The sequence below is a fragment of the Heterodontus francisci genome, chromosome 19, assembly GCF_036365525.1.
Source record: "Heterodontus francisci isolate sHetFra1 chromosome 19, sHetFra1.hap1, whole genome shotgun sequence".
Lineage (NCBI taxonomy): Eukaryota > Metazoa > Chordata > Chondrichthyes > Heterodontiformes > Heterodontidae > Heterodontus > Heterodontus francisci.
In genome coordinates this window covers 28,560,566-28,576,038 of record NC_090389.1, presented here as the reverse complement: position 1 = coordinate 28,576,038, position 15,473 = coordinate 28,560,566, and the positions used below count along the sequence as shown (strand labels likewise).

The following is a 15,473-nucleotide window of genomic DNA, read 5'->3' as shown; positions in this document are numbered from 1 at the left end:
CACCAGACAAGCTACATCTTGGTGCTTGTTTGAAAGTTCTGGCGATTAGGTATTCTGCCAAATGACTTTGGCAGTCTGCATGGGGAACCATCCGACAGGATCCACCATCTCCTTTTCTGGTAGGGCATTGACGACATTTCGTGCAGACCACTGCCTGATGGATTTGTAGTCAACGGTGTTTTTCCACACAAACTTTTCCACGAAAGATAGGTGTTACGGCATGGTCTAACTGAATGGAGCGTTGTGCAGCAATGTGACCAGACCCATCCTTGGCAACACCGGGGACAGATAGAACCTCAGCAAGTAGTGACATTTGGTGCTTGCATACTAGAGTTCTGTGCACAGCTTGATGCAGCCACAGACAAAGGGGGCCATCAGGATGAGGGCGATGTTGGGTACGTTTTTCTCCTTTATCCAGAGGTTTGAACATTGTGTCCCTGCTGACATGGTCCATTTTCAATCTCCAGATAAAGCAGAAGAAGGCTCGGGTGACCGCCACAGCACAGGAGTGTGGTCTGGGCCAGATCTGCGCCATGTACAGCAACAAAGTGAGTGCCTCGACCTGATAACCAGGTTCTTACCCGCAAAGGAGAGAGAATGCTGATCCCACATGCCCAGTTTCTGTTTTACCATGGCTACTTGCTCATTTCAGTTTTTGGCGCATACCCCGGCCCGTCCGAACCATATCCCCGCACCTTCAGGTACTCTGACCTGACAGTGAAGGGGACAAAAGATTGGTTAGCCCAGCTCCCAAAGAACATGGCCTCGCTCTTGCCACAATTTACTTTGGCTCCCTCGACCAGTTCGAACTGGTCGCAGATGCTCATCAGCTTGCAAACGGACAGCGGAGACAGAGAGAGAGAGAGAGAGAGAGAGCGGTGGAGCAGAGCGGAGATTTAAAAAGCGCGCCAAAAGTTCGGAGGCCGGAGAGAGAGAGACACACAATGACGGAGCAGAGCAGAGATTTAAAAATCACGCCAAAAGTTCGGAGGCCGGAGAGAGAGAGACACACAATGACGGAGCAGAGCAGAGATTTAAAAATCACGCCAAAAGATCGGAGGCCAGAAAGAGAGTGGCGGAGCAGAGCAGGGAGAGAAAAAGAAAATTGAAAAGTGACATCACAATCAACAGAGAGACCAGGGAAACAGAAAACTGGCCAGGGTGAGTATACCGGTAAGCTTTTAATTTAATTTCATCTAAAGTAATCAAATATAAAATAAGACTTGATCGATTCATTACTATATAAACTAAAAACTAAAGTGGATTTTGTAACTTATAATACAGAGTGAGAGAAAGAGACCAGCTGGGAGTGTATTTGTTCAAATTAAGACAACTTAATACATAAGCTGTATTAAATATTATTAGGGTTTATCAGTATTTGTAAGGTTTACTAATAGTAGTAAGGTTTATTAGTATTGGCAAAGCTTCATTAGCATTGGTAAGGTTTATTACCAGTAGGAAGGTTTACATATCTCTGTATTCAAGAAAAGTATAACTTTAAGTCTTAGGCGTTACTACCATATAATAAACACAGTAAATTCTACTAACATAGGAATTATTCTAAGTTAATTAAGAAAGTAATTAAAGCAAATTAACTAATAGCATAAGTAACAATGGCAGGACAAGTGTTATTTGCAGCTGTGGTATGTGGGAGCTTTTGGATGCCAAGGCAGTCCAGGACAAACACATCTGCTGAAAGTGTAAGTAGCTGGAGGAATTCTGCATCAGGATTATTGATCTGGAAGCCGAACTACAAACACTGCGCAACATAAGGGAGGGGGAGAAATACCTGGACATTTTGTTCTGGAAGACAATCACACCTCTTAGAACAGGGGTCATCTGTTTTGGTCGGCAGTTACAGACAGAAGCGTGTGACGGTGAGTGAGGCAGGTAAAGGGACCGAGCAGACAGTAGTGGAGGAGCCTCAGACTTTGCAATTGTCAAACAGATTTAGGGTGCTCTCAACCTGTGTGAACGAAAGTGAGGTCTTCAGGGTGGACGAGCACGGTGGATGGTACAGAAAGGCATTCAAGTGGGGGAGGGGGGGGAGCAAAAAGGAATGTCGTAGTAGTAGGGGATAGTATCACGAGGGGGATTCTGTTCTGTGCAGCCGAGAGCGTGAGTCCAGAGGTTGTGTTGCCTACCTGGTGCCAGAGTTTGGGACATCTGCTCAAGGCTGGACAAGAACTTGTATTGGGAGGGGATGGATCCAGTCGTCGTGGTCCATGTAGGTACCAACGACATAGGTAGGAATAGGAAAGAGGTTCTGCTTAGTTAGTATGAGGAGCTAGGCACCAAATTGAAGAGCAGAAGCTCAATCTCTGGATTATTACCTGAGCCATGTGCCAATTGGCAGAAGGCACAGAAGATTAGTGAAATGAATACATGGCTCAAACACTGGTGTGGGAGAAGAGGGTTTTGGTTCGTCGAGCATTGGCACCAGTACTGGGGAAGTGGGGGCTGTACCGTTAGGATGGTCTGCAGCTGAACCTTGCTGGGACCAGTGTTCTAGCAAACTGTATAACTAGGGAAGTAGAGAGGGCTTTAAACTAAACAAGGGGAGAGAGGGATCAAGCTTGGGTATATATATCAAAACAAGAGGTAGAGTCAAGGCATGAGAGCAGAATACTAATATGGGAAATGAAGGCCAGAGAATGGCAGAAAGAGACAGAGAGAAAAAAAACCTAAGACCGCACCAACAGTCGAGACTAGATGTTACAAATATAACAAAAAGACAAAACTAAAGGCTCTGTATCTAAATGCACGTAGCATTCATAACAAAATTGACGAACTGATAGCGCACATTGAAGTAAATAAATATAATCTGATAGCCATTATGGAGATGTGGCTGCAGGATGTCAAGGATTGGGTCCCGAATATTGAGGGGTATATAACATTCAAGAAGAATAGGAAGCTAGGTAAAGGTGGAAGAGTAGCACTGTTAATCAAGGATGGCATTGGTGCAATAGTTAGAGATGATCTTGGTTCGAGAGATCAGGTTTGGGTGGAGATGAGGAATACTAGGGGAAAGAAGTCACTAATGGGAGTGGTCTTCAGGTCCCCTAACAGTAATCACAATGTAGGACGAAGTATACAAGAAGAAATATTGGGTGCTTGTGATAAAAGGAGGGCAATAATCATGGGTGATTTTAATCAACATATAAACTGAAAAAATCAGATTGGCAATAGTAGCCTGGATGATGAGTTCATAGAATGCTTTCGAGATAGTTTCTTAGAGCAGTACATTCTGGAACCAACCAGCGAGCAAGTTATATTAGACTTTGTATTGTGTAATGTTACAGGATTAATAAATGACCTGAGAGTAAAGGCACCTCTAGATATAAGCATATGATTGCATTTTACATCCAGTTTGAAAGAGAGAAGAGTGGGTCTAAGACCAGTTCGAAGGCCAGAGAGAGACAGAGAGCGGCAGATTAGAGCAGAGATTTAAAAAGCACGGCAAAAGATCAGAGGCTGGAGAGAGAGAGAATAATGGAGCAGAGCAGGGGAAGAAAAAAATTGAAAAGTGACATCAGAGTTATATCACAATCAACAGAGAGAGCAGGGAAACAGAAAGCCAGCCGGGGTGAGTATAACTTAAATAAGGGCAACTATGTGGGCATGAAAGCTGAGCTAGCTGAAGTGAACTGGGCCATTAGGCTAGGAGATAGATCGATAGAGAAGCAGTGGCAGACATTTAAGGGGATATTTCAGAATACTCAGAAAAAGTATATTCCTACCATAAAGAAAAAAACCCGTCATCCGTTGTTAACTAAAGTAGTGAAGGAAAGCATCAAACTTAAGGAAAAAACATATAATTGCGCAAAGATGAGTGGCAGGTCAGGTGATTGGTCAGAATATAAAGAGCAGCAGAGAATGACTAAAAGGTTAAGCGGGAGAAATAAATTAGAGTATGAGAGGAAGCTAGCTAGAAATGTAAAAGCAGATAGCAAGAGTTTCTACAGGTATTTAAAAAGGAAAAGAGTAAGTAAAGTGAGTGTTGGTCCTCTAGAAAGTGAGAATGGGGAATTAATAGTAGATAATGAGGAAATGGCGGATGAAATGAACAAATATTTTGCTTCTGTCTTCACTATAGAGGATGCAAAAAACATTCCAGTAATAGCTATAAATCAGGAGGTGGAAGAAAGAGAGGAACTTGGTGAAATTACAGTCACCAGGGAAACGGTACTGAGCAAACTTACGGAGCTGCGGGTCCTGATGGGCTTCATCCTAGGGTCTTAAAAGAGGTGGCTAATAAGGTAGTAGATGCTTTGGTGTTAATATTTCAAAATTCACTGGATTCTGGAAAGGTTCCATCAGACTAGAAAGTAGCAAATATAACCCCTCTATTCAAGAAGTGGTGGGGGGGGCGGTGGCGGATGGAGACAGAAACCAGGTAACTATAGGCCAGTTAGCTTGACGTCTGTCGTGGGAAAGGTGTTAGAATGGATCATTAAGGAGGCTGTAGCTGTGCACTTACAAAAACTCAAGGTAATCGGGAATAGTCAGCATGGTTTTGTGAAAGGGAAATCATGTTTAACCAATTTATAGGCGTTCTTTGAAGGAGTAACATGCACTGTGGATAAAGGGGAGCCTGTTGACGTACTGTACTTGGATTTCCAGAAGGCATTTGACAAGGTGCCACATAAAAGGTTATTGCACAAAGTAGGAGCTCATGGCATAGGGGGTAACATATTAGCATGGATAGAAGATTGGCTGGCGGTCACAAAACAGAGTATGCATAAATGGGTCCTTTTATGTTTGGCAGGATGTGATGGGTGGAGTCACGCAGGGGTCTGTGCTGGGGCCTCAACTTTTCACAATTTATATCAATGACTTAGGTGAGGGGAGTGATGGCATGGTAGCTAAATTTGCAGATGACACAACGATAGGTAGGAAGGTATGTTGTGAAGAGGACATAAGGAGGTTGAGTGAGTGGGCAAAAATTTGGCAGTTAGAGTATAATGTGGGAAAATGTGAAGTTGTTCACTTTGGCAGGAAGAATACAAAAGCAGAGTATTACTTAAACAGAGAACGACTGCAGAATTCCGAGGTGCAGTGGGATCCAGGTGTTCTAGTGCATGAGTCACAAAAACTTAGTAGGCAAATAATAAAGTACTGTGTGCAGTTTTGGTCTCCTTATTTAAGGAAAGATGTAAGTTCAGAGGAGGTTTACTAGATTGATACTTGGAATGAGTGGGTTGTCTTATGAGGAAACTTTGGACAGACTGGGCTTATTTTCACTGGAGCTTAGAAGAGTGAAGGGAGACTTGATTGAAGTATATAAGAACCTGAACGTTCTTGACAAAGTGGATGTGGAAAGGATGTTTCCTCTTGTGGGTGAGTCCAGTATTGGGGGCACTGTTTTTAAATTAGGGGTCACCCTTTTAGGACAAAGATGAGAATTTTTCTCTCTCAGAGGTTTGTGCGACTTTGGAATTCTGTGCCTCAGAAGGTAGTGGAGGTGGGGTCATTGAATATTTTTAAGGTGGAGGTAGATTCCTGTCAGACAAGGGAATCAAAGGTTATTGGGAGTTGATGGGACTGTGGAATTCGAGACACAAACAGATCAGCCATGATCTTATTTAATGGCGGAGCAGGCTCGAGGCGCTGAATGGCCTGCCCCTGCTCTTAATTCGTATGTTTGTATCCTAGCAGAAGACAGCGACATCATCCATGTACAGGGAGTCTTTAAGCTGAACTATGGGGCAAGTGTAGCGGGTGTAAGTAATAAAACAATCCAATTAGCATTCAACTAATAGTCTATTCCTGTTCATTCAAAACCACTTTTTTGCTCATATTATCCTATGGTTCAAATTAGGAAATTTAAATAAATGTTGTTTTGCACTTAAAATCAAGTTTTTTTTATTCGTTCATAGGACTTGGGCCAGCATTTATTGGCCATCCCTAATTGCTGTTGAGAAGCTGATGGTAAGCTACCTTCTTGAACCGCTGCAGTTTACAGTGCTGTTAGGATGGGAGTTCCAGGATTTTGTCCCAGCAACAATTCTAAAACATTTTCTCTCTCATTGAGGAATTTGGGTAATAGACTGGGAAACTAGCTCTTCTTTAAACTGTGGTGATAGTGGTAGTCAGATTATGATAAGCCAGAAAATGCAGTGTGGCAGAAGACTGGCAGGTACAAAAGACCAATCGACAAAACATAACAGGTGGGTCCTGTAACAGTGATAAATCAGTTCAGCATTAGCACTGTTGTCGAGTATAATCATTTTACGAGCAATGAAACTGCTTAGTTCATGACAATTGTGAGTTACACTTGGAACCTTCACTGTTAATCAGTAGAGGAATCTTTTATCAATTCAGTATGGGCTGGATTCAACCTTCATAAATAAAAGGGAAGTGTACCTGCCTCCCTGTAATTCAGTGTGCTCCCTAATTTATTGATAGCTCTTTGTATTTTCAGAACACTGTAGCTTTCTGAATCAGGCAGCACCTTCTCATTCTTAGAGATCAATTGTAATAAGATGGCCTGTAAATTATGTTACACAAAGTAGTTTTTTTTAAGTTGGACTTTGATCTTGTCTGTAGTGTGTTGTGAAATTGGAAGCTATTTGGGTTGTGTAACCTGAATGGGTATAATCAAGCACAATCCACATTTGTCACTCGGAGCTGAATACAAATAGACTTTCATTCTGATTAATAGTGCACAAACATTGTGCTACTGAGCCATCTAGGTAGGAAAGTTGGAACTTCAGTTCCTGGTCTGTGATGAATTAACTAATTTCCTGCAAGTACCCAGTGGAGCACTACTGTGGTCACAACACCCATAAGCAAGAGGCAGACTAAAACAGCTAGCTTGTAGGTATGGGTTGTAAATGTCATATTGAGAACTCTACTTTTGGGATCAGGAAACAAAATCACGAGTCTTAACATTGAGAGGAGGGGGTGTTTACATATGAGGAAGGACAATATAAACTAAATGGTAAAATGTTAACAGTGGTGCATGAACAGAGAGACGTGGGGTGTGTATGTATTATAATTTTTGAAGGTAGCAGGATAAGTTGAAACAGCTGTTAAAAAGTCATATAGGTTCCTTGGCTTTATAAACAGAGGCATAGGGCTAGATTTTAACTTACCTGACCCGTAGGGAGCAGTTGGTGTTGGGTGGGTTGGTAAAGCATGGAAAACCCAGAGGTCAGGGTTCCCCTGCATGCGATGGAGTTTTAACTCCATAGCGCGCATGTGACATCACGCACAGGTTTCCCTCGAGGAAGCCAGCCTGATTGACATGTTGATACCTGAGCCTCCCCTAACAGTGCATGAGACATTGTGCGAAAAGACAACCTTGTGTCACATTTACCATTTTAAATTAGGTCATTGTGCTTCACAATTTTTTTGGGGGTTGGCAGAAGATACACATCATTACTGCATTAATATATGTACATATATGATCCAGTTGTTGCTTATGGTATTCAAAATGGTTTCTTATTAAAATGTCTGTTTTGTTTCTCTTTAGGATATTCTGGTCATCCCATGGTGGAAATTGTGAGGCAAAGCTTGTCAGGATCTGTCTATGCAATGTGAAGAGGATAATGCATCCTAAGGGGAACGCTGTAACTTGCTAAGAGTTTACACAAAGGCTACCTGTGCTGTAAGCATGTTGCAGGTTGGCTGAAGAATTGGATGTGTTGCACAGCGTTTCAGGATATCTGATGTCTTTTGGTCTCAGGATACTTTTACACGTGGGCGCACAAAGAAATTTTGGAAGCCAAATTTTGTCCAAGTTTGAATCTTCTGCTAGTTTGGTGACATTTTAAAAGTGAAGCCTTTAAGGCCATTGAGAACCTCCAGCTATTGGCTATCACTTGACAATATCCAGTGATGGTTTGGGGATGCCTTCTGACTAATGATGAATATTTGGAATTATTTTACCTCCAAATGATGTTTGCAGAATTTGGAATTCTTTATGCCTGGGTTTGTTCAATGCCCTCTTACCTTGGACCCTGAAGGGAAAGACTGGAGCAGGCACAGAGTCCAGTTTCTCTCACTTAAGCTTTTGATCTTCATAGGTTTTTTCTGTATTCATAGACCAGAATTCCCTGAGGTGAACTTATTACCTTTTTAGGGCTGGGAGCTAAAGCTCCAATTTCCCCAAACATTCCACTGTCTTTTGTTCAGTTTCCAGCTGATTCTTTGAAATGGGCAGGTGCAACTCTTGTGTGCAGAGTGCTGTGGGTCTTTTGGCGTTCCAGAGAGTGACGGCAGTACTCAGCCCCTTACCCTGGACCTCGCACTGTTCAATGATTGCGAAACACAAGCACTGGTCACAAGGACCAAAAGTGTTAAAAGTGACCACGTAACTGGTGACGCCTGGACTGACGTTGTGGCCAGACATGCCATGCAGCCATCACAAGCTATTCCAGTCCTTTAATTTGTTGTGAGCGTATTCCACATACCATTTTCTCATTAACATGTTTGCCTGGTATTTTTCTATATGCTATTTTGAAACCGCCTTAATCATTCCAATTTTCTATTGTATACCTCAAACAGATTTTTTTTTCTTTTGTACACAACCTACATTTTTCCTCACCGCTATGCAGTACTGGATTTGTATTGGGTAGAAAAGGAGGGATGGTACTTTTAGAAACAATAGGTCAGTGGGAGGCTGACAAGAGCACAACTGTGGAGGAGAAAGCTTGCCTCTGCCCTGAATCTATGGTAATGTGCAATTTGTTTGGGCTTCCACTCATCAGAATCGGATGAAGGAAAACAACTACCAATTCAGATTTTCTATGCAAAGATAAGAAAACTGTGTTAATATTTAATACTGAATTCAATGTTATATATATATGGTGTAAATTAAGATTATGCTATTGATATCAAGAAGCAATGTTTGTAACTGTAACTCATTAACTGTCGTAACCTGTCAAGTGGGGTGTTGTTGAACCTTTGACAGGATCCGTTGCCAAAGGCATAGCCATTTTAAAGCAGTGGGTTGGTAGTGTGCGTGTCTTCGTCTCCAGGTTAGAGCATGACTTGCTGATTCTGTTCTTGCCTTCCATTTAGTTTGGTATTGTAGTTGTTAGTGTTGCCCATATTAAATTTACTGTATGCACTCGCTATTGGCAAGCCACAACCCAGGACTTTCCCGCTGTACTTGTGAACTCAGTTTGTTACCCATTGGATTTCCTAGTCCTCGAGCAGGACATTTCTCTTTAAATTGAATGCAGCATCAGACTCGTAACATTCTGCTCTTCTAGCTCTGTTGTTAATGGAATGACAGTCCAGACCTTAGCAATTCCCAAATGCAGAAATGCTTAAGCATTTTTCCACTATAGATACTAAAGGCAAATGAAATACACAGATATAGTAATCAAAGTTGAAGTGGGGTTTGATGTGGCATGAGGACTGTAGGTTGAGCATATTGATTTATAGTTTACCACATTGGGTTTTGGATGGTCTGACATAGATATTGAATTCAAAGCCTTGAAAGTCAAACCATCCAGAGGTCAGTGATTGTTTTTTTCTTCTCAACTCCTTCCTCAGACTTCAGGATTAATGTCAATTTCGGTAAGGTCTTTCTGTTCCCAATTTTTGTGATCCTTTGTGCTTCCCTCTTTGGAATATCACCCCTCCTATCATGAACCTCCATCTGGAAACAAGTGGAATTATACAAACTCTATCCAAACTACCAACACCAATATCAGCAAATCAGCAGCTGGAGTCCTTCCAGCTTTAAAATACAGATCAATCTTCATTCATCCTCTAAAGTTCGGATGCCTATGCCATCAGCTACTTCCTAATGAATGAACTTCAACACACTTGACATATGCCTTAGAGTATCAGCCTGATGTTCTACCCCTTCACTTGCAGAAACCTAGAAAGGAATTTGAATAAAGTGAGGCTGTTTATTGAAGTTAACCAATTGACTCCTTCCCAAGGCCCAAAAGCCAGCTGTTGGAGCCATGAATATCCCTGTTTTTACACAGGGTCTTGGAGATGCCATCCTTTCTCGGTGGCTGGCAGATTTTGCTGGCTAGTGCTCCCTCCCACACTATGTGCAGTTTTCATCAAGTAATCAGCCAGCTATCTGCACCTTCGATATGTTGTGACGTCAACCTGTATGAATGTTTGTATGTGAAAATATATGTAACTGCATGAATAATCAACGCTGGAAAAATTAATGTCAACTTGCATTGCTATTCTTAATAAACCATGTATTTGGTGAGACCGCCAGGACAAAATGTCTTCAGGGTGGCATTAACATTTTGGGAGATGCAGGAACATTTCTATATTGAATTATCAACATAAAAGGATGATTTTTCAGTTTAATTGGCAGAATATATATATATATATATAAAATTCAGGAATATGATATGGTTCTGTAAAATATTCAAATTTTACTTCAGAGTATCCAGCATTAAAAATGTACATAAATTATTTGCAAATCTATAAGAGAGATGGTGTATATTTTGAAAGCTATAAAAAAGATTTACTACTTGAGAAGTTTAATGCATTTAGGTTTTAGTGTGTTTTTCAGGGTTGTACAAAGATTTTCTTCCTGTCTGTGTGGAATTTGTGAATGAAGAACACAGATACAGTCTGCAACAGAATATTACTACCCACTGGAAATAGTGTTATCCTGCATCGCACCACAAAAACCCATAATACCTCACAAACAAAGTGGGAGAGTGGATTGCATTCAACCATCTTCCTCAAGACACTAGAAGGCCCAAGGTGTTTTAATAAGAATTTTGTAGCTGTTACATTCAAAAGAAAACCTCAAATCTAATTTGACAGGCTATTACATATTTGAGATGCTCTTAGCATAGGCAGTGAAAAGTTAATAAGAGAACTCTATACCTTCAACATTGGGAAACTGAAACTGTTTTTATAAAGGAATGCTAATTTCCTTTCCAATACAGTGGTAAATCAAAATGTCAATAGTTCTTATCTCTCAAGATAGGCATTTTAAGGGGGAACACCACAACATTGAATGCTTCACAAATGTCCAGTAGAGGTGGATCAGTCAAGGCTGAGCTGAATCCATGCTTTTTGAGCAACCAAATTGTAGGCATGCTGCTTCTCAGATTTGGCTGTCAAAATGTTCCAGATAGTTTACAGAGGTGTATCTGGTGCTCTAATGCTGAACTGCCACTAGGGAACATCAGTCAGCTATATGAATAACAAAATAGCCATCAAGTGTCACAAACTGGTGCAACAGCATTGCAATTTACTCTGCAGGTCCCGTGGACTTTACACAACTAGTCTCCATAGCCCCTGGACCTCAGCCATGTGGAATGTTCCACTCCTGCAACTAAAACTGCAAAATAAGAGTATATATGGTGACCATCTAATGGTTAGAACAGGATTAAAATGTAATTTTTTTTTAAAAAAGCTCGCTCTATATATAAAATGTTATTTCAAGCTCATGTAACAGGATTCAAAATGTAAACTGGAATAGGTACAGGTTAAAAAAGATTTTATTTAATGGGTATTATTTGAAATAGGTTCTTTATGGGATTTAGTGCATTTTTTGAGCATTAATTTTTTGTGATTTCAGGCATAACTGAGGTTCATTACTAAGTATAACACACGGTAAAAAAAAAGTATGCATTGTTTTAATATAAAAACGTAGATTGGGCACAGTGTGAATGAAATGCATATAGCAGCTGTTGACAAAATAACCCTTTAACAGGTACAACTTAATATAACACAAGCCACACTACACCAGTCACAGTATCAAATTACGTTAAATTTCTACAGCAGCCATGTAAAAATTCAACTTTTATTACATATCTCGGACAACCATCTCACAGTCATTAGTGTGTTAAGGTGATATTACTATCTCACCTCATAACTCATCTGTTGTCTTCATTTGCTAATGAACCACATTCTCAAGGAGAGACATTACACTGCAACCTTAAAGAAAGTGAATTCTAGAGGAGATGGGTGTTAAATGGTATTTGGAACCTATTGAGGTCAATATTGTGCACTACACTCAATAAATATATTTAAGAGGCTTCTTCTGGTGACTGAGCAAATTAAGGTAGTGAATAGCGGGAGGAGTTAGCTAATCTTAGTTAGGGTGATAGTAAGGATGCCACAGTAGGTCTCGGTGCCCTGAGTTAAGCAGAAATTAAATGCCCGAGGTTCTAGCTGAGAGCAGGTAAGTCTCTCCCACAGTTCCAGTGCCTGTATTGCTTGACCCATAGAGGCTCTAAGTACATCCAGAGAGATGGGAAAGGTAGACTTACTATCTTGATCCTCTTAGCTTTGTTTGCCTATCCAATCCCTGTCCCAGCCCTGTTCTCCCAATATGATGAGCCTTTAGTCAGTGCAGCCTCCACTTTATTCAACATTGATCATTTTTAATGCAGTTGATTGGGCTGCTAAAGATGATATTCATTTCTCTCATGTAAATATTTGTACAGTGTGTAAATCTCATCAGATTATTTAAACAGCCACTGGGTGTGGGTCTCACATACCAGCAATCCTGCCAACTTGTGCTTGTTTAAAAAATAATTTTAGAAAAAGGCAAAAAAAAATGTGTTTGTGGCTGGCTCATATAGACCATTGAGAAACTGTATTCAGTTGTTATCCATGTAGAGTTTTTACATGTTGTGTATGAAAATGAGGTGACTTTCTAAAGTGAACCTCACTTCCATGTATTTGGAAGGAGGAGTGTAAAACTCACTGTTATAAGTGCAATGAATAATTCATGGATGAACATTGTAAATGTATGTATGCTGCACTGTATACTGTGATGGCTGTAGTATTGAATATAACATGATATCGTATAATGTGATCGTGTAAAAGGTGTCCAAACAAATCATTTCCATTGGAAACCAATAAAGACCTTGAAGTAACAAAATTGTCAAAACGATGCTGTAATCACAACAGAGTCTGATGAAAGGTACACACCCCAAACATCATAACCTGCCTTTTCTCTTTACAGATGATGATAGACCTATCTAGTTCTACATTTTCTGTGTTTATTAGAGTTTTTCAGTTTTGCTAATAAGACCTTAATGACAGCATAAGAAACATGGAACAGGAAAAGCTCTTTTCTTCCACAGACCATGTACCATCTGCTCTCCAGTGAACTATCTAACACATTTCATCTCCTAATGAAACATTCTCTAAAGCTACTATCCAATCCCAGCAGTAATTCAAGCAAAGCTCCAGAATATCTACCCAGCTTCACATTTTGTATTATACATTGTTCACCAGTTACATTCCTTTAGTATGACTTTTCCATGGTCCCAATAGCTTTCATGTGCCATCAAGAATTCATCTGTACCTGATAAGAACTTTTAAGCATTGGAATTGTCTGTACAAGTTGTTCAGTTCAAATATCTTTAACCACTGTTTGTTTGCTATCAGTCCCTTTGTCAAGTTCTGCATTTTTTAGATTAGATTAGATTAGAGATACAGCACTGAAACAGGCCCTTCGGCCCGCCGAGTCTGTGCCGAACATCAACCACCCATTTATACTAATCCTACACTAATCCCATATTCCTACCAAACATCCCCACCCATCCCTATATTTCCCTACCACCTACCTATACTAGTGACAATTTATAATGGCCAATTTACCTATCAACCTGCAAGTCTTTTGGCTTGTGGGAGGAAACCGGAGCACCCGGAGAAAACCCACGCAGACACAGGGAGAACTTGCAAACTCCACACAGGCAGTACCCAGAATCGAACCCGGGTCCCTGGAGCTGTGAGGCGGCGGTGCTAACCACTGCGCCACTGTGCCGCCCTATCAGCTGGGTTAATCTGTGGGTTTGCCAGTAAACAGGATTGGAACAATCTGGTGATGCAGGAGCCAAGTCTACAAGAATCAGACATGTTGTTTTGGCAGACGAACCCCAGATAATTTGCCAAAAAATTGGCAGTCATATAAAACAATGAACAATACACATTAATATTGTATTGCTCTCCCATAGATGCATTAGACATTATTTGTATTGTATCAGCAGGTGTAGCTGGATAGGTGCCAAGGATCTGTAATAATGACATATTGATCACTTACCATTGACAGTATTTGTCAGCTTTATCTTTTAACTCTTTCCCCTCCTGTAGGTGGCAGGCACCATCCAGTAACCAAGAAGCCGAGACAGTGAACGCTGTCAGTTACCAAGGATCACTAAATGCCTGACAGTTTGCTTACAATGGCAATCAGCAGAGGAAAGTAAAAATGAGGCCCGGGGGGAGGAAGTACAGATTACAATTGTGGATCACAGTAGTAGAGGAAACTGTAATAGATTGGAAGTACAGATTACAATTGGGGAATTAAGTAGTAGAGGAAACTGTAATAGATTTTAGAACTAAATTACTTCAGCTTCAGAGACCCACAAAATGTGGGCACCGCTAAACACAAGGTAGTTCGAAATTGGAACACTAACAGAAAGCATTTGACCCTTCAACTATGCTGTGCTCCCCATGAACAGCAATCTGTGCGAAAAGAGTTTCTCACTACAAGATAATTAGCAGCTAAGCAAAGGCAGTGTCAAAGTATCAGAAAAGATGCACATCACTTGACACCTCAAGGTAGGTAATTAATGTCCCAATTTGCCACGGGAGAGGAGGGAATTAAACTCGATTTGGTTGCGTGTTTAACAAAGGATTAGGTTTCATTTTATGTGAATAGTGTCATTAATTAAAAGGATGACAAATTAACAACTTTAAAATGAACCATGTATTCCTGAACACAATACTCCAGATGGAGTTTGACCAAAAGTTTCAACAATGGAACCCTTAACTTCCTCCACTTTGTCTTCCAATCCCCTTAAGAAAAGGCCAACATTCTAACCTTTTTGATTAAAAGCTAGTATACAGGTCCAAAATGTAATGATTTGTGTACCTTGACTGACAAATTCCTTTGCTCCTCCATAGTCTCTTGTCATTTAGAAAATAGCCCAATTTGTCTTTCATGGATCTGTTGTGTTGCTGTTGGTAAAGCCTGGCATAGAAACATAGGAACAGGAGTAGGCCATTCAGCCCCTTGAGGCTGTTCCACTATCCAATGAAAACTCCATTTACCTGCCTTGGCTCCATATCAACACCTTTGTCTGGCAAAAACCTATTGATCTCAGATGTAAAATTATTAATTCAGCTAGCATCTAATGCTTTTAGTGGGGGAGAGTTCCATACTTCTACCTCCTTTTGTGTGAAGAAGTTTCCTAACTTTTCTCCTGAATGTCCTGACTCTAAATTTAAGGTTATGTCCCCTTATCCAAGACTCATGTACAAATGGAAAACATTCCTTTCTATTTACCCTATCAAGCTGGGGAGATGGTAGTGTAGTGGTAATGTCACTGGAATAGTAATTTAGAGGCCTTACGTAGTGCCCTGAGAACACTGGTTCAAATCCCACCACAGCAGCTGTTGAATTTAAATTTAATTAACTCAAAAACTAGTCTCAATGATGGTGCCATGAAACTATCATCAATTGTTGTAAAAACCCATCTGGTTTGCTAATGTCCTGTAGGGAAGGAAATCTG

At 40.6% G+C, this 15,473-nt stretch overlaps 1 long non-coding RNA gene across 1 annotated transcript; it reads left to right on the top strand.

Moving 5' to 3' along the window:
• Positions 1-3,372: 3,372 nt before the first annotated feature.
• LOC137380009 (uncharacterized) lies at positions 3,373-12,814 on the top strand. Its single transcript, XR_010976946.1, has 3 exons — positions 3,373-3,586; positions 5,880-5,931; positions 7,478-12,814. It is a non-coding gene; the product is annotated as an uncharacterized lncRNA (long non-coding RNA).
• Positions 12,815-15,473: the final 2,659 nt, after the last annotated feature.